The sequence below is a fragment of the Dipodomys spectabilis genome, unplaced genomic scaffold, assembly GCF_019054845.1.
Source record: "Dipodomys spectabilis isolate Male_0828 unplaced genomic scaffold, ASM1905484v1 ptg000018l, whole genome shotgun sequence".
NCBI classification, from domain to species: domain Eukaryota; kingdom Metazoa; phylum Chordata; class Mammalia; order Rodentia; family Heteromyidae; genus Dipodomys; species Dipodomys spectabilis.
This window is the reverse complement of record NW_024870695.1, coordinates 14520001-14539684: the sequence shown is the minus strand read 5'-3', so window position 1 is coordinate 14539684 and position 19684 is coordinate 14520001.

Genomic DNA, 19684 nt, shown 5'->3' with positions numbered 1-19684 from the left:
TGGGAAGATAGTTTCCCTAGAGAGGACTATCTCTCTCTTGTTCCTTGCTCCCCCTTTAGATACACAGGGCAGAGCTTTGTCCATAATGCAATGGCTCATTCCTGCAGTCTATGAATGCTGGTTTGGAAGTTAAGAAATGCACCCCTCATTTGTTGGTGCTTCCATCCCCCCACTGTAAAATGCAGTGATAGGAGCTCCCCACCTCCAGTCTGAAGACCGAGTATGAAATTGTACATGAAAGTGTATATGTTTGGTCCACAGGAAGGGCTCAGTCAGTGAGCTCTTACTAGCTTTCAGGGGAGTTAGCAACAGAAAGTAGACCACCTGAGCAGCAACTCTCTGTCCCTCAGCAGCAGCCCCAGCTTAGAAGGGCTGCTTTCAGAGTGGGAGAGGCACAAGCCAGCCTGACAGCTCTCTGCAGGTCTCTGGCTGACAGCACTGTGGATAGGTCAAGTCCATTATCTGCAGGAGATGACAAAGAGAGCTGTGAACAACCTAGACACCCTCACTCAGCTCCAATGAAGAGGCAAAGTGGGGCACAGGAAGTATAGTACTGTGTACTGCTAGTAGGGAGGGGAGAGAGGGATCCTTTTATTATTATTATCATTGGTTGTAGGGCTTGAACTCAGGGCCTGGGCACTTAAGTTCTTCAACACAAGGCTAGTGCTCTACCACTTTGAGCCACAGAGCCACTTCCAGTTTTCTGGTAGTTAATTGGAGATAAGAGTCTCATGGAGCTGGGTGCCAGTGGCTCATGCCTGCAATCCTAGCTACTCAGAGGCTGAGATCTGAGGATCGCTGTTCAAAGCCAGCCCCAACAGGAAAGTCTGTGAGACTCTTATCTCCAATTAAGAATTAACCACCAGAAAAGAAAACTGGAAGTGGGACTGTAGCTTAAGTGGTAGAGCACTTGCCTTGAGCTGAATTACTTGGAGACAGCACCTGGGCCCAGAGTTCAAGCCCCACGAGTGACCAAAAAAAAAAAAAAAAAAAAAAAAGCCAGGTGCTAGTGGCCCACGTTTGTAATTCTAGCTACTCAGGAGGCTGAGAGCTGAGGATCAGGGCTCAAAGCCAGCCCAGGCAAGAAAGTGTGAGACTCTTATCTCCCAAAAAACAGAAAACCAGAAGTGGCACTGTGGCTCAGTGGTAGAGCACTCACCTTCAGCTGAAGAGCTAAGGGACAGCGCTCAGGCCCAGAGTTCAAGCCCATGACCACCATCACCACCACCACAACAAAAGAAGCTCATGGACTTTGCTGCTCGGGCTGGACTGTGATCCTCAGATCTCAGCCTCCTGAGTAGCTAGGATTATAGGTATGAGCCATCAGTGCCCAGCTAGTACATTTCTTTTTTGGACAATCATGACCTTTCCTTTCCTTTCCCCCTCCTGTTGCTGCCCACAAGTCATATAGTTCATTTTCCACATAATGTATATTGAATAGCATGATTGCTTCTGTACACCCAGGAGGCTTCCTCTTGCAGGAGGGGCTGGTGGTGGTCTCAAAAGCAACAGCGATGTTCATCCAGCTTGTTGGGGGCTGGGACAGAGGCAAGCAGGTGAATGCCATGACTTCTCCCAGACTGTGGATTCCAAAATCACCTGAAGGAGAAGAGAGGACAGAGGGAGGTGAAAACACACCCAAGGCAGGAAACACACCCACTTTCCACATCACAGGTAGAGACTTGTCCCTGGTTCACAGTGGTCCACAAATTGCTTTGACTACCAGTGGCTCTCCTCTGGGAGGGGAAGAGGTGGCTAAGGGAAGATGGGTGACTGCTGTAAGGAAGAAGAGGCACTGCCTGCCCAGCCGGTATAAGCCCTGAGTAAGGACCTGGGTGGAGCTGAGCAGGTTGACAGCGGGCATGGAGCCAGCCCTCTCAGGCAGGCAGAGGAGGCAATTGAGAGGAGGAGGCAGAAGCTATGCATTCCTTTAAAAGATGGGACAGGACAGGCTTCAGTGGCTCAAGCCTGTCAAGAGGCTGAGATCTGAAGATCATGGTTCAAAGCCAGCCAGGGGAGAAAAGTCCAGGAGACTCTTATTTCCAATAAACTACTTAGCTGGAAGTGGTGCTGTGGCTCAAGTGGTAGAGTGCTAGCCTTGAGCACAAACAGCCTCATGGATTGCATCCAGGTCCTGAGTTCAAACTCTAGGACCAGCCCCCCAAAAAAACCCCACACATGGGACAGATGGCTCCCCATCATCATCTTGAGCCTCCAAGAAAGAAGCAAGTGGGAATTGAACGGTGGAGCAGGAGGCAGAACTCTAAGCTGTCAGGAAAATCTTATACTACTTTCTCCTCCTGCACTGATGGCTACATATACTTATTTTTCTAGTCCTGGGGCTTGAACTCAGGGCCTAGGTGCTGTCCCTGACTCTACTATTTTTAGCCACAGCTCCACTTCTAGTTTCTGAGTGGTTAATTGGAGATAAGAGTTTCAAGGGGACTTTTCTGGGCTAGCTTGGAACTGTAATCATCAGATCTCAGCCTCTTCAGTAGCTAGGATTATAGGTGTGAGCCACTAGCACCAGGCTAAATTTTAATTGTCAAAGAAATTTACTGGGCTTGGAACGTGGCTTAGTGGTAGAGTGCTTGCCTAGCATGCATGAAGCCCTAAATTCAATTCCTCAGTACCACATAAACAGAAAAAGCCAGAAGTAATGCAGTGGCTCAAGTGGTAGAGCATTAGCCTTGTGCAAAAGAAGCTCAGGGACTGAGCTCAGTGCTTAGGCCCTGAGTTCAAGCCCCAGAACTGGCAAAAAAAAAAAAAAAAATTCACTGCAGCTGGGTGCCAGTGACTCATGCATATAATCCTAGCAACTCAGAAGGCTAAGGTCTGAGGCTGGCAGTTCAAAGCCAGCCTAGGCAGGAAAGTCCTTTGAGACTCTTATCTCCAATTAACCAACAGAAAAACCAGAAGTGATGCTGTGGCTCAAATGGTAGAGTGCTAGCTTTGAGCTGAAGAGCTCAGGGACAGTGCCCAGGCCCAGAGTTCAAGCCCCACAACTGATTTAAAAAAAGAAAGAAAGAAATTTACTGCAGTCCTAGGTACTCAGAAGGTTGAGGACCTGAGGATTGCAGTTCAAAACCAGCCCAGACAGAAAAGTTAGTGAGACTTTTATGTGCAGTTATCTAGCAGAAAGACAGAAGTGGAGGTGTGGCTCAAGTGGTACAGTGCCAGGCTTGAGCAACTAAGCCAAGCAAGAGGAAGAGGCCCTGAGTTCAAGTCACAGTACTGATGCAAATAATAATAATAAGGAGAAGAAGAAGAAGAAGAAGTCATCTAAGAAAGAAAAAAGGAGCAAGGGGAAGGGGGGAGGGAATTAGGAAAGAAGGGAGGGAATGAAGGATTGTAAAGCTCTCCCAGTGCTCCAAAAAATCTCATCTGAGACCCATTGTAACAATGAGATGTAGAAGATACTATGTTGAAAATGAACTTTACAACTTTGGGATGGAGAAGGGAGGAGTTGGGATGTGGGGTGGGAAGGGAGTGTAGGGGAAAAACAAAGGAGGGGGTAACAATCTTTGATAGGAAATGTACTCATTACCTTACTCATGTTACTGTAATCCCTCTGTACAGTATCTTTATAATAAAAAAAAATCTCACCTGACCCAGGCAAGGGTAGCTCATCCCTGTAATCCTAGCTACTCAGGAGGCTGAGATCTGAGGAGGATCACAGTTCAAAAAGCCAGCCTTGGTAGCAAAGTCTATTATATTATTATCTCCAATTAAGCACCCCAAAAGCCAGAAGTGGAGCTGTGGCTCAAATGTTAAGAGTACTAGCCTTGAGCACAAAAAGGTGCAAGGGACAGCACCCAGGCCCTGAATTCAAGCCCAAGAACTGGCACACAACACCCCCCAAAAAAACAAAAACAAAAACAAAAAAACAACCCTCACCTGAGTGGTGAAATGTTTGTTCCTTTCTCATTCTCCCTGCTGCTGACTTCCAGGCCAGCACACAGATTCCTGCACTCAGCGTGAGGACCCTTGCTGGAAGCAGGCTAGCAGCCTAGGGGAGGCGTGGCTCTTGACCACAGAGGTTTCTCAGTCTGAGGGGGAGGACAGCACATCTCTGATTCATCAGTGGAGACCAGAAAGTGGAGACCAGACAGCAGATGAATGGAATGCGTGAACAGTGCCAGCGGAGTGGAAAGAGAATCTGGGGCAGAGGGCTAAGGAGTTTGTTGGGGGAAGAGCTTCCTAGAGAATACAAAATAGATTCTGAGGGGAGAGGCTCCTGAATACCGCGGATCCCCAAACTATGTCTATGACCCAAAGAAGCAACAGCCTGAGACTTCAAAGCCGGGCTTCTAAATCTCTCTCCTCCCCAGGCTTGGGGCTGCCTGTGCTAGGACAAGGTGCCAATAATAAGGGAAGGGAGGGATGGTACAGCAGGGAGGGGAAGCGTGTCATATTGGTGAAGTTCCTCCCTGGCCCATAGATGACCCAAAGTCACTTAAATGGAAAAAAGAGACAGAGGCAAGTTGAGCAGGTCCCTGTCTGGGTCTGGCCACAGTGAGTCAGGGAGCCCGGCAGTCTGATCCCATGAGCCAAATCCCTGAATCTCTGGGCAATCTCTTGAAGGCTCCAAGTGTCCAGCCTCAAAGCCACTGACAGGTACAGATCTGCCCCTTCTTTGACCTCCTCCCCTCCCGGCCCTTTTGCTATCTTCTCACCTCTGACCCTGGGGGCTGACAGACTCATTTTCTCCTTAAGGCTAAGTTATTTCTCCTCTCCCCCGACCCCTTCACACTCTCAAAGATTTAGGAAAAACTTGGATAAAGGTGACAGAATAAAAGGCCTGTGTGGACAGGTACAGGGCAGGGCAGAAGGGACTGGAAGACCCTGGGAAGTTGGGGCCCCCACCGGGGGCCCCTCCCACAGCCACTGTGAAATCAGTCCTTTAGATTTGCCAAGGATGGGTGGGGGAGAAGGTGGAGGTAGAGAGAAAGAGAATTAACATGGGTCCCCAGAAACGCAGTTTATTGGGTATTAAGAAGAGTATAAGTAAGACATTTGCACACAGGGACAGGATATTCAGCTCTGGGTCCCACCTTTCAGGGACATCAGACAGATTCGTCAACTTCTAACTCGGGACTAGCCCAAGCCAGGTGGCCCAGAGGGTCTTCTCAGGGCCATCTCAAGGCAAGGCAAGGTAGCTGAATCATTTGACTTTGCTGTCTGAAGGAGCCCAAAGTAGCACCCAAGCCATCTTCCTGTCTCCAGGTACATGCATAGGGAGTGAGCTTCCTGGCAGCTCCAGGCAACAAAGAGTAGACCTGGCTCCCTCCTCTGCAGCGGTGTAAAGGACGGGAAGAGTCTCCTCAGCCCCTAGACTCCCCCAGCCACAAGAGCTGGCTCTGAAGGCCTAGAGGGGAAGGCCAGGAGTCTGGCTGAGCCCCAGTTTTAGTCAGGAGGGAACAGGGTGGCGAGGGGGTGGGATGTCTCTTCCGCCTGGTAGATTAGTGACTCTGAGACAGGAGAGGGCCTGTCACCGGGCCCATAAATAAAACAGCCGAGTCTCCCTCCATCTGTGTTTATCTGTCTGGCCTTGAGTTTCCGGGAGAGATGTCTCAGCAGCCCAGGCATCAAAAGCCAGGCTCTGGAGGGGAGGAGGGCCAGCCTCCCTCCCATTGCTTCACCTCCATTTCTGCTCCCCCTCCCCAAATCCTTTCCTCTCTGCCTTTCTCTTAGTAGAGGAGACACTGGCTCCAGGAGGCTTCTGGCCCTCAGAACAGGAGGCTCAGGAGGATTGTAGGGTCTTGGAGGGGGGTCTCTTTCATCTCTTCTCACTTCTGGACTCAGGAGAAAGTACTCTGGGACCTCCTGAGGGAGATGAAGAGCAGGAATGACCAGGGTCATTCCTGGTGAAGGACAGCACAAGACTGGCTCTGGAGAAAAGTATGCATACCACCTCCAGCCCTTCATCCCCACTGACTCTTCCAGGACTGAGTTTTCTGCTTCTCTAGGTCTGAAACTCTAGGCCTGAACTCTGGGCCTGGGCACTGTCCCTCAGCTCTTCAGCTCAAGGTTAGTGTTCTACCAAATGAGCCACAGCTCCACTTCTGGCCTTTTCTGTTTATGTGGTGCTGAGGAATCAAACCCAGGGCCTCGTGCATGCTAGGCAAGAACTCCACCAATAAGCCACATTCCCAGCACGAACTTGAGTTTTAAAGAGCATCCCAGGGACAACTGGACTCACTCAAGTTTGAGAAAGGCCAGTTGTGCTAAGTGAGGGCAGACACTCTTGTTCTCCATCTGGTCCTGCGCAGTGTCAGAAACATATACAGCAAGTCAGTGTTCAGTAATTGTCATTGATCAAATGCCTTCTTTCCTTCCTTCCTTTTCTTTTTCCTTCTTTATATATATTTTCTTTTTCTTTTTCTCGGTCATGGGGCTTGAACTCAGGGCCTGGGGCTGCTGTCTCTGAGCTTTTACACTTGAGGCTAGCCTTTTACCACTTTGAGCCACAGTGCCACTTCTTGTTTTCTGGTGGTTACTTGCATATAAGAGTCTCATGACTTTTTCCTGCCTACGCTAGCTTTGAACCAGATCCTCAGAGCTCAGCCTCCTCAGTAGTTACGATTACAGGCGTGAGCCATTGGTGCCCAGCTTTCTTTTTCTTTTTAATGGGGTCTCACTAAATGGTCCAGGTTGGCTCAAACTTAAAATCCTCCTTTCTTGATCTCCTGAGTGCAAAGTGCAATGAAGTGCACTTTCCACAGGGTCCATTCTCCTCTTACCTCGGGCCTTCCTCTGTGCCCTCTCCAACAACCCCAAATCTAGAAGATTCCAAGTTCTTATTTTCTGCTAGCATGTTAATAACACAATGTGTCAACTATCCCTCCCACCCCCCAGGGTCACATGTCTCCAAACAGAATGTGGAACTCACAGAGACCCTCTAATCACAGAAACTTGGGGTCCTAGGGCAAACTAATGGGGAGCTTCAGTGAGACCAGCAGGGCTCCTCAGCTCTGCTTAGATTCCAGGAAGAACTACCTCGACTCATCCTCAGGGAGTGTTGGTGGGTGCAGGTCTGTGTGGAGGGCAAGCAGTGACAGGAGCCAGGGAAGGGGGCTATCTTCATGAAGGAAAAAGATATTGAAACTGTGTGAAAGAAGATTCAGAGTTGGACAGGGCCAAAGGGCAAGGAGACAGCATTGCTGTTGCGCAACTCGGGTCAGTGGCCTCTGAAATGTTACAAAGAACCAGGCATTTCAGCCAGGAATGCACAAGTAGGTCATTTTTTTTTCTCTCTCTCTAAGCTTTAGTTTCCCTGTACATCTCTGGAGAAGGGGGGAAAAAAGGTTTCTTCAGGTGTAGAGTTCAGCACGAAGACCTTCCTGTGTTGCTTCTTTTTGCATCTGTTTGCATTACATTTGCACTAATTTGCTTGGGTTGGACCAGCAAAAGTAGCATGCAAATGAATGCTGCTCAGGTTAAAGGTAGGGATTTTTCCCTCAGGCAAAGACTGAGGAGGTGAGCAGCAGCAGCAGCAGAAGGAGGAGGAGGAGGAGGAGGAAGAGGAGGAGGAGGAGGAGGAGGAGGAGGAGGAGGAGGAGGAGGAGGGAAACACTTAGGGAAGCCCTATAGCTGGAACATGCCTCCAGGCTCCAGAGAGAAGAAATGCAGCAAAGACTTTAGGTTAGACAGCAATGCAGATCCCAGGAGGCCTAGGGCGGGGGCTGAGAAGCAAAGGACCCAGGTATTCTGGGGGTGGTGTAGGAAGATGAACAAGATTCTCAGGCCTCATCAGGTATCAGGGAGCCTGGGAGCCAACTCCAAGAGTGTACCATCTTAGTAGATTGCAAATGCTTACCTTGAGGCCTGAGCGGATGAGAGAGGCAGGATTGGGAAGAGGACAAGACAGGTATCAGACCAGAGTTTCCAAAGGAAGGAAGAGGCAGAAGAAAGAGGTGGCAAAAACTCCCTCCTCTAGCAGTGGTTGAGACCCAGCAAAAGGGTTGAGAAGGATGCTGAAAAAGGGGTCAATGAAAACCTGGTAGCTGTCCCTCTGTAGAATGACTCCTGGAACATCCAAGGGTGAGGCAGGTGGAGAAGGCACTGTCTTTAAGGCCATAGGAAAGTCCTAAAGTCCTCATCTGATGATGGAGACATTCCCACGTTGATGGGAACTCTTTGCTCTCAAAGAATCCAATAACTTAAAAAAAAAATGAAGAAGACACATCTCAGGAGACCTTGAGTCTAATGGAAAAGACCAGTTTGCCCCTGGTATGGGTGCAGGTGGGGACACAATGGATGTTGTACACATTTTCAAAGTTTCCTGGGAGCTGTTCCAGGAAGAAGATCAGCAAGGGCAAGCAGAGAAGAGGAGTAAGCCTTTCTTCCATGGAGAGGACCCTAACATAAAAGCGCAATCAGTCAGCAAGGTGAGGCTGGGTGGCTTCCTGGGGTGAATTTTGAGTGAGATTTTGAAAACAGACCAGATGAGGGGGCTCATCTTTGGTGCAGGGAGGGGCTGAGAGGGGCCATGAAATTTAACAACAACAACAAGCAATGCTAGGTAGCCCTTACTCAAAGAGAGGACTTCACATTTGGAAGATTCTTCCCCCTCCCCCCCCTACACCCAGATGCCCAGTGAAACTGAGGCTTAGAGAAAAAAAAGGGACTTGCCCAAGCTCACCTAGCAGGTTAAAGGCAAAGTTGAGACCAGAAAGGAGAGGAAGTCAGGAAGTTCTGCTCTAACCCCTCCCTGGTCTGGCATGCTTTGATAACCTAGGGCTGTTGTCAGAAGGTTTCAGGAGCCTATCATCCTCCAGGTGGGCTGTTAGAGTAGGGGAAAGTACCTTAATCTCTTCTAGGCCTCTTTTTCCCCATCTGTACTTTGGGCTCTTTCATCTACAGAAGGGAAAGTTCTTTCCAGGAAGAGCTCAAGTGAGTCCACGGTTGTTGGCAGGATTTGCTTGGTTTTCCTGTAAGGATCAGTGAATGGTCAAGTCCATGGGAAGGAAAAAAGCAAAGGCTGGTGGGTCTTCCCGCAGGTCAGGCTTGGGCTTCCATCAATTAAGCCTGATATGGGGGGGGGGGGGGAGGGAGTAGGAATTTTTTTTTTAAGGGACAAATGTATGTGTAATTTGCATATCAGTTGTGAGAATTCCAGGCCAAGAGCTCTGGAATCTCCCTGGCTCCAGCTTCCTCCACAATGGCTTTCTTGCCTACCTCGAGAGCCTCTCTAGATGACCATTTCTGTGGCCACAGATGGCCAAGGGGGTTCCAAAGTTGGGCACTGGGCTTCCCCAGGACCCAACAAAGCTCCTTCCGCCCTCTCCAGCCCGAGTCAGCGGCCCTCCTCACTCTCCTGCGGGGGAGCTGAGAAGGCCACCCGAGGCCTTGTGGGAGGCTCCAGGCTGGCTGGGGGCTAATCACCCCTAGGCCTCCTACGGCTCGGCCTTTCCCAAGCTTCAACTCCCCCCCCCCAAGGACAGCCCAACGGAGTCCCCCAGGGCCCTGCCCCTGCCCTGAAGGACGTGGGGGTGGGGGTGGGGGTGGTGAGAGTGGACCCTGCACCCCACCCTCTGCGCCCTCAGCCAGGCTGGGGTGTTCGGCTGCAGTGGGCCGGCGAAGGGCTGTCCCCTCCCACTGGAGCCAAATAATTGCCTCCTGCTTTGTTGTGTGGTGTCTGGGGCCCGGGGCCTCTCATTTGTGGGGACGTGCTGTGGCGAGAGCCTCCCTGCGTAATTACCCTCCTCCCCGTGGCCGCCGCCGCCGCCACTGAGCCTCCTGCGTCCGCTGGGCCTTACTCACCCCGCCCGGCCGGCAGCTCCCCCTCGGCCCAGACGCAAGGAGCTCCCTCCCCGGCCCGGCCCGGCCCAGCCCAGCTGTCTTCTCCCGGCAAACACACACTCTCCAGCTTGCTCTGATTCGGGGAGAGGGGCCTGAAGCAGGGTTTACACACACACACACACACACACACACGGTCCTGGGCCCGGGTGGGGATGGAGATTGAGTTCTGGACACGCGCCTGGCCATTGCACAACATCTGGACAGCAGTTGCACCTGTCTCGACTTGTTCCCAGTTGGGGTTGGGCCTACCTGCGACCCTGATACTTGAGAGAATATATCCCACTCTATTTCCCTTCCCCTTTTTGTTTCTTTGTTTTGTTTGCTTCTTTTTCTCAACCACCTGTTTACCTGTTAGCAGGGAGGGAAAGAAATGAGAAGGGAGAAAACAGAGAATGCTATTGTTGCTGAGACACATCGACAACCCAGGAAAGAGAAAGAAGGAAGGAAATGGAAAGAAAGAAACAGAGACTTCTTCAGGGGAGAAAAACGCATGGGTTAGTAAACCTAGCTACTCAGGAGGCTAAGATCTAAGGATCTTGGTTCAAAGCCAACTATGGGAAGGAAAATCTGTAAGACTCTTATCTCCAGTTATACTATCAAAAAGCCAGCAATGGTGAAGTTCAGGGACAGTACCCAGGTCCTGAATTCAAGCCTTCAAGCCCTAGGACTAGCAGAGAGGTGTGTGGGGGAAGCAGAGAGAGGAGAGAAAAAGACATGGAAGCTGGGTGCTGGTGGCTCACACACCTGTAATCCTAGCTATTCGGGAAGCTGAGATCTGAGGATCATAATTGGAAACCAGCCCAGGCAGGAAAGTCTGTGAGACTCTTACATCTAATTAGCTGCCAAAATGCCAGAAATAGAACTGGCTCTAGTGGTAGAGTGTTAGTCCAGGCCCTGAGTTCAAGCCCCAGGACCAGCCCTGGGGCGGGGCGGGGGGGGGGGGGGGGCGGCGGTAGGAGGAGACAGAGAGAGAGAGAGAGAGAGACAGGACACAGGCTACCTGGAGAGACAGAGGCACAAAAACAAATGGAGAGAGAAGTAGATTTTTTCACTCCAATTCACTTTAACTCATCTATCTCTGTGCACTGAGGTTCGAACTCAAAATGTCACTCTACCACCTGAAACATGACTCCCCTCTCCCCGTCCATCAGTTCTCTCAAGTTGAAACAGACACAAAAGCAGATTTGAGTCCTAACCAAAGAAAGCAAAGCTCTTGTCCTTGTCTCATTTTATCAACTCCTGGATACCTCTTGGAGAAGGGAGCATTGAAGCTGAATGAAAGCTGAACATTGGAGGAGGGAGGGGACAGCAAGAGGGACTAGAATGAGCCAAGATTCTTACATTATGGTGAGGGTAAAAAAAAAAAAATCACGCTAGGTGCTGGTGGCTCATGCCTGTAATCCTAGCTACTCAGGAGGCTGAGATCTTGAGGATTGCAGGGCAAAACCAGCCCGGGCAGGAAAGACAGTGAGACTCCTATCGCCAATAAACCACCAGAATACCGGAAGTGGCACTGTAGCTCAAGTGGTATAGCACTCGCCTTGATCCAAAGAGCTAAGGGACTCGCCCAGGCCCAGAGTTCAAGCCCCATGACTGAACAAGAAAAATTTTGCAATGGTTTGTATGCAGTGGGTACTCAATAAGTGATGGGTGATTGGGAGCTGATGACCAAAACAATTGAAAACTTAAGACAGTGATACAGATGTAGGATCGACTTCTGGAAAGCAGGTGGTGGTGGGAGGAATCTTTCCAAGCAAAGAAACCATTTGTTCACCCACAAAGCATTTATAGAGTGCCTACTATGTGCCAGACACTCTTCTGGCTTACTATAAAATTAAAGAACAAGAACCAAGCCGGGTGCCAGTGGCTCATGCCTGTAATCCTACTCAGGAGGCTGAGATCTGAGGATCACGGTTCAAAGCCAGTCCAGGCACAAAAGTCTATGAGCCTCTTACCTCCAATAAACCATTCAGAAAACCTGAAGTGGCACTGTGGCTCAAGTGGTAGAGTGCTAGCCTTGAGCTGAAGAGCTGAGGGACAGTGCCCAGGCCCAGAGTTCAAGCCCCAGGACTGACAAAAAAAAAAAAAAGAACCAAAGGCTTCTGGAACACTTGTATACTTGTGAGGTTTATGGACTCCTCCTGCTAGAGTAAAGTCACTGAGAACAAATCCCTCTTCTCAGTGTGTTTAGGGGGGGCTACTAGGGCAGGATGAGTTCTGGGGGGACTGGAATTGGCCAGAAAATTAAGCTCTATACTCCAGGTTATGGAGCCTATCAAATTAGTAGAGATCAAGTCTCCTGAGGATCCTGTGCTAAAGTCGGAGTGGGAGGTAAGGGATCCTTTCTGAGGTCACACAGAGCAGGTAGAGTACTCAACGTGGTATGATCATGAGTTCTGGCATGCCAGCTAGAAAAAAACAGATATTTAAGATATGCAGAGTCTGAAGCATACAAATACCTCCATACTGAAGCAAACTGTATACAAATACCTCCAGGGCATTTATATTTGGGTGATGGGTTCTTTATTTTTGTTTTAAATTCTTCAGCTCAAGGCTAGTGCTCTACCACTTGAGCCATAGCACTACTTCTGGTTTTCTGGTACTTAATTGGAGATAAGGCTCTCACAGACTTTCTTGCCTGGGCTGGCTTTGAACCATGATCCTCAGATCTCAGCCTCCTGAGTAGCTAGGATTACAGGTGTGAGCCACCAATGCCCAGCTGGGTGATGGATTCTTTGTCACGTGAATCCAGCACATTTAGGACCCCCTCTGTCTCCAGACACATTAGTCTTCACAGCATCTTAGTTTGCCTGCCTTTCCTTCTTTCCTTCCTTCCTTCCTTCCTCCATTTGAGCCACAGCACCACTTCCAGCTTTTTCTATTTATGTGGTACTGAGAAATCAAGCCCAGGGCTTCATGCATGCTAGGCAGGCACTCTACCACTGAGCCACCTTCCCAGCTCAGCCTTGGCTTTTCTTTTCTCGGTCTCCCTAAGGGCTTCTTACCACCCCTGTTATCTATCATCTCAAAGCCACCTTCCTTAGTATAGCAGAGGCAAGCACTGCCCTGGCTCCTCTTCTTGGGTGGAGGAAGGACAAAGAAGCAGGATGTCATTAGAGAAGGTGGCTCCTACACAAACACCCCTACTCTTCACCTGTGTCTTTTAAGTCAGGCACTGGGGAAGGAGATGAAAGGGACAGAGCAGAGGAGAGGGAGAAAGAGAGGGTGGGACCCTGATTTGAAGGACAATGGGAGCAGGAATCCTGGTGATCTCATTGGTTCCCTTGGTGTCAAAGCATCATTGGCATTCAGCAGAGTAGGATAGGTAAGTGTGTGAATGCTGGGGTGAAGGTGGGAAATGAGATGCAGGTTCTTGTACCTATATTGACTGTACAATTTCATTCCCTCTGTTCTTACTCCTACCCCTATATAGTCAAGAAGTTCTCAAGCTGGAATGTAACTCAATGGAAAAGCACATGCTTAGGATGTGTAAGGCCCTGGGTTTGAGCCCAAGCACTATATAGGGGAAAAAACCACAAAAAAGAAAATCCCATGGCTAGGAATGTGGCTTAGTGGTAGAGTGCTTGCCCAGCAAGCATGAAACTCTGGGTTTGATTCCTCAGCACTACATGAGCAGAAAAAGCCTGAAGTGGTGGCTCAAGTGGTAGAGTGCTAGCCTTGAGCAAAAACAGCTCAGGGACAGTGCTCAGACCCTGATTCAAGTCCCAGGATTGGAAAAGAAAGAAAGGGAAAAAAGAAAGAAAGAGAAAGAGAGAAAGGAGGAGGGAGGGAGGGAGGGGAGGGAAGAAGGAAGGGAGGGGAGGGAGGGAGGAAGGGAGGGGAGGGAGGGAAGAAGGAAGAAAGGAAGGAAGGAAGGAAGGAAGGAAGGAAGGAAGGAAGGCAGGCAGGCAGGCAGGCAGGCTGGGTGCCGGTAGCTGATGCCTTTAATCCTAGCTACTCAGGAGGCTGAGAGCTGAGGATGGAGGTTCAAAGCCAGCCTAGGCAGGAAAGGCTGTGAGACTCTTCTACAATTGACCACCAGAAAACTGGAAAAAGAACTGTGACTCAAGTGGTAGAGTGCTAATCTTATGCAAAAGGAGCTCAAGGACAGTGTCCAGGCCCTGAGTTCAAGCCCCAGGAGTGGCACAAAAATAACTAAATAAATAAGAATCATCAAACAAAATCTTGGTTTGACCTGTAAAAATATTTTAACATCTATATATTGACCTAGGGTATGCATATGGAAAAGTGTCATAAGTCTATGATATAAGTAAATCCTTAATTATAAAACTTTAGGACAGGTATATGGTTCAATGGTAGAGCATGTGTTTAGCATGAGCAAGGCCCTAGATTCCATCCCAGCCACCCCCCTCCCAAAAAAAAGGAAACTCTAGATGAATTTTCACAAAATAGACACACCCAGATGCTAAGTACCACTCAACTCACAAAACCCAGCATTACCACTGCCCTCCAGCACCCTTGGTGGCCCCTCTGCTTGCTAACTCCCCAAGGAGAAGGAATCCCTATTCTGACTTCAAAGAGTTATAGATTAGGGTCTGGTTTTCCCCCTACTTTTGATCTTTCTATAACTGGAATCATGCACCGTGTTCACTCCTCTCTGGCCTTCTGCACTCTGCAGGTCTGTGAGGTTCACTCTTTCCGTGAGTTTGACCCTGGCCTGTGACTGGATGCGTGGGAACATCAGGGAATAACACCCTAAGATCTCAAACGCCTGCTTTCCTCAGAGGCCCCTTGCAGAGTTTGGTGTCAGCACCCCTCTCCCCTCCCTCCATGTTGCTGGCCCTCTAGACACCCAAGATCCCAAACAGGATGAACATTGGGACACCTTGTGCTCCTGGGGCTCCTATCCAAGTTGGAATCTGAGAACTGCTGGTCCCAGACCACACCCCTCCAAAGGGACTCCAGAGGGAGTCCCCGACCTGGGCGGGGTTAATTAGATGGCTGCTTTGAGATCTCAGGATGAAAGGACTGCCTAGGGCCATTGTCCTTGGCCTCCTGTCCAGCTTTGCGGAGGAGGGGAAGGAGCACCCTGTCCCTTTAGGCTCTAGGCATGGGACATCAGCTAATTGGGAGTAGCATTGCCAAGCTCTGGAGGACTCTGGGTTCTTAGAAGCTCCTGTCCAAAGAGCAGGAAGCCCTGGGCTGAGCTATTGGGGGAGTGGGAAGTCAAGGGCTTGCACCCCTGGGGTCTGCCTCCCCACCTCCCGGGCAGCACCCAGACAGCACGGCTCTGGTGCCTTGTGTGTGGTTTCAGGATAAGCTGCCTATGCCACCCAGAGCGCCCTGCTGACAGACAAGGATCTCACCTGCTTTCAAAGACGCCCTTTCATCTGCCAGGGCTAATTACACCTGCAGAGCGGAGGAGAGGGCACTGGAGCCAGCCCCCCCCTTCCCCTAGCCCAGCTCCCAAGCCCCCTGCCTCAGAAACCCTTCCTCTACTTGTTCCAAAACTCTGATAGCAGTCTCCCTTGTCTTTTGGGAGAGAAGAAGAAGAAGAAGAAGAAGATGATGATGATGATGATGATGATGATGATGAGAAAGCAGTGGGCTAGGCTAGATAGTGGGCATGAGGGTCAGGGCTGGAGGGTCAAGATAGCATCAATAGAACAGCTAAGATAATGCACCAATGAGCAGGTAAGGACCTCTCAAATGTGGAAGTCAAGTTGATGATTGAGGCCACATATAGTGGCCTTGATTCAGGCAGCTGGAGCTGGCTACTCATGGATGGATGTGGGAAGATCCAGGATCCCCACTTGGGTCAGACTCCTTAGCATTAGATCCTTAATGATGTCCCAGTTCTTAACATACTATTTTCTTTTTGTTGTTGGTGGTGCTAGTCATAGGGCTTGAACTCCAGACCTAGGCACTGTCCTTGAGCTCTTCAGCTCAAGGTTAGCGCTCTAGCACTTGATCCACAGGCCAATTCTGGTTTTCTGGTGGTTTATTGGAGATAAGAGTTTCACAGTCTTTCCTGCCTGGGCTGGCTTTGAACCGCAATCCTCAGTTCTCAGCCTTCTGAGTAGCTAGGATAACAGGTGTGAGCCACCAGTCCCCCGTTTAATATGCTACTTTCTAACCATCTACTCATGGGCTTCAGTCTCCCATCATCTTGCCAACATCTCCTAGGGGTGCCTTGTTCACCTATCTTTGTACTTGAATTTCAGCCAGCGTTCAGAACACTGTAGTTCAGTACACCAACTGCCCTGTGGGAGTGGAGGGTGTGTGACAAGGGTCCATGAGTGAAGGGGGCTTTGGCAATATGTGTGTGTGTGCCTGGATATACTCAGGTGCAGTATCAATAGCATCTTTTTTTTTTTTGGTTGTGGGGCTTGAACTCTGGGCCTGGGCACTGTCCCTCAGCTCTTCAGCTCAAGGCTAGAACTCTACCACTTGAGCTAGTGCCACTTCCAGTTTTCTGGTGGTTAATTGAAGGTAAGAGTCTCACAGACTTTCCTGCCTAGGATGGCTTTGAATCGTGATCCTCAGATCTTAGCCTCCTGAGTAGCTAGGATTACAGGCCTGAGCCACTGTCACCTGGCTGGAACTCAGGGCTTAGATGCTGTCCCTTCGCTTCTTTACTCAAGGCTGGAACTCCACCACTTGAGCCACAGCTCCACTTCAGACTTTTCAGTGGTTAATTGTAGATAAGAGTCTCACAGACTTTCATGCCCAGGCTGGCTTGGATCTCAGCCCCCTGAGTAGCTAGTAGGTATATGCCAATAGCACCTAGCCTAACATGAGAGTTTATTAAAATGGCCCAATGAAGGGGTATGCCTGGACTCTAGTGATTACTTTAGGGGATGTGAGGAACCAAGAATGATCACAAAATCTGTGGGCATTGGGGTCTGGATGAGCCTCTCTTTGGGTGCTGACCCTTGAGCATGTGTGCTGGGTGAAGGGTGTATGCATGCAGAGAATCTACATACGTGAGATGTGTTCCACGCTCAACTGGAGGAGCTTCATCTGTCATCGATGTCTGGGAGTGTGAGTGACTATGCCTGAGATACAGGCAAGTGGGGTTGTGTCTGTGGCCCTGACTTTGTTTCTAGTAGTGGGAAGATGTGTGGAAGTAGAGTTCTCAGATGGAATTCTTCCTCCCATGCTCCTTGCTCCAAGGCTAGGAGAGAAAATGCTGAGAGAGCTCATCTGCTCCCCAAAGTGGGGCAAGTAGGAAGTAGCTGTGCCCTACTCTCACTGTCATCCACGCCTCTCCTGGTCCAAGGAAACAAGGTATGTACAGTCCCCGGGTCAACTATCTCATCTGTGCCAGGATCTGACAAGAGAGGAGGCAGGACTAAGCTCAGCCTGGAGCACACAGAATGAGGACACACAAAGAGAGTCCTTTACCGTGGCTTCTTCCTTCTCCCCGCCCCCCTCCTCCTTCTTTTCTCCTCCTTCCTCCTCCTCCTCTTCCTCCCCAACTCCTTCTTTTCTTCTTCCTCCTCCTTCTTTTCTTCTTCTTCCCTCTTCCTCTCTTTCTTCTTCTTCTTCTTCTTCTTCTTCTTCTTCTTCTTCTTCTTCTTCTTCTTCTTCTTCTTCTTCTTCTTCTTCTTCTCCTCCTCCTCCTCCTCCTCCTCCTCCTCCTCCTCCTCCTCCTCCTCCTCCTCTTCTTCTTCTCCCTCTTCCCCCCTCTTCCTCTTCCTTCCCTCCTCCTCCTCCCCTTCTTCCTCCTCCTCTCCTCTCCTCCTCCTCCTTCTTTTCTTCCCTTTCCCCCTCCTCCTCTTCCTCCTCACCTCCTTTTCTTCTTCCCTCTTCCTCTCCTCCTCCTCCTCTTTCTTCTTCTTCCCTCTTTCCCCCCTTTCCTCTTTCTTCCCCGCTCCTCCTCCCTCTCCTCCTCCTCCTCCTTCCCTCCTCTCTTTCTCCGCCTTCTTTTTTTTTGGGGGGGTCCAGTTGTGGGGCCTGAACTAGGGGCCTGGGCGCTGTCCCTCAGCTCTTCAGCTCAAGGCTAGCACTCTACCATTTGAGCCACAGCGCCACTTCCGGCTTTTTTCTTTTTGCTTATGTGGTGCTGAGGAATCGAACCCAGGGCCTCATGCATGCAAGGCAAGTGCTCTACCACTGAGCCACCTTTCCAGCCCCCTCCTCCTTCTTCTTCTTCCTCTTCCCTCCTCCTCCTTCTCCTTCTCCTCCTCCGTCTCTGTCTCCTTCTCCTTCTCCTTTTATTTATGCATTTTTGTGACAGGGTTTTATTTTTACTAGGTAACTCACACAAGTTCTCCTAAGGCTCACTGTGTAGTTCAAGGCCTGGCCATGAACGCAGGATCCTCCCAGCTCAGCCTCCTGAGTGCTGGGATTACACTGTGAGCCATCATTTCTAACCTCCCAAAGAACTTTGCTTTGGGGGAAGCAGGACTATTAGTGGGCTGAGTGAAAGACCCCTCAACCAGTCCAGAAAGTCCGGAATCATGCCTCCCATGCAAGGCTAGACTGCCACTTAGGTATATAGCAGCATGGGGAGGGGTGGCCCTGGCCTCCCCCCCTCAGACTCCCATTGAAACCTGCCTCCTCCAGTGTCAGATCCTTAGACAGATGTACATAGTGGACCATGGGGACTCAAAGCTCTCAGATTGGGGTTCACTGATATCATGTTTTCCTCCCAAGGGGGCTCTGTTGATCCTGTCCATCTCTGGGAAAGGCCATTCCCTAGGTACTGCCTGACAAGCCAGGCTCTGTTTGGGGGCGGGGTGCCTAGGGACCCCACTGGAACAGTGCAGTGAGGCAGGGTCTGACGACCCTACTGAGGTCACAGGCCACTGAAGTACGTCAGTGGTGGGTGGGTGTGGCCCAGGCGGCCACACACCTCCCTTTCATCCTTTGTTCCTGCCAGCCCGGCCCATTCCCACCGCAGATTCTGATTCCCAGCGTGGCGTGTCCGATGAACAGGCGTCTTCGCCCGGACAGATCCTCTCTCGGCCCTGCCCTCTGCTTACCTCCTCCTCCCTGCCTCCCTCCCAGCCACTTTCAGTGTGGTGACTGCTTCCAGCCTCTTCTACCTTCATCTTGCCAAACCGCCAATGGCTACCCACTTTGCAGAGGGCTGTTCAGTGGATTGGTGGGAAACAGGACAGTGTGCTAAGAACTCAGAGGTGGGAAAGGTGACTTCTCCCGTCTGCCACTCACCCTCGGATGCCAACCCTGAGCCTGCATTCATGGCACATAGCTAGCTGCTCTGGTCCAGCAGCTTGTCTTCAACATTTCTCCATTCACCCTGGCTCGAAGCTGGGTTTCCACATCACTCAAAGGCTGTTTGTATTTGACTTTCCCAGTTCTCTCCCTTGTGTCTGGCAGGGATTTGACTTTCCGATCCTGGCTACCAGCCTCTTCCTAGGCATACCCATGCTGAGGATGAAGAGGTTCATCTTCTCCATTATATCCAAGAACTGTTCCGCTGCAAACACCTCCCCACATCTTTCTGCCCGTTTCCCCAGTGGTTCTCACAGCCTGCCGGGTCTCTCCTCATGTAACTTGGGTCTTGTGCTTAGTCAAGCCAGGTGTTCCCAAGGATGGAGTCTGCTTCCCCCTAACCCGATCAGAATCTCACCGGAGACAGGAAAATTGTATTTCCTACAGTCTCTAGTCCAGGAACCAGGACTAGAAGTGAGCAGTGGCCCTGAGCAATCCCCAGGGGGAGATGATGGAGTTAAAGTAAGAAGAAGAAATATGTCTCAGCCAGGCATCCATAATCCTAGCTACTCAAAAGGCTGAGATCTGAGGATCACGGTTCAAAGCCCCGGCAGGAAAGTCTATGAGATTCTTTATTTTTATTTATTTGTTGGTTGGTTGGTTGGTTGCTTGTGGAGCCTGAACTTGGCCTGGGTACTGTCCCTCAGCCTTCAGCTCAAGGTTAGTGCTGTACCAC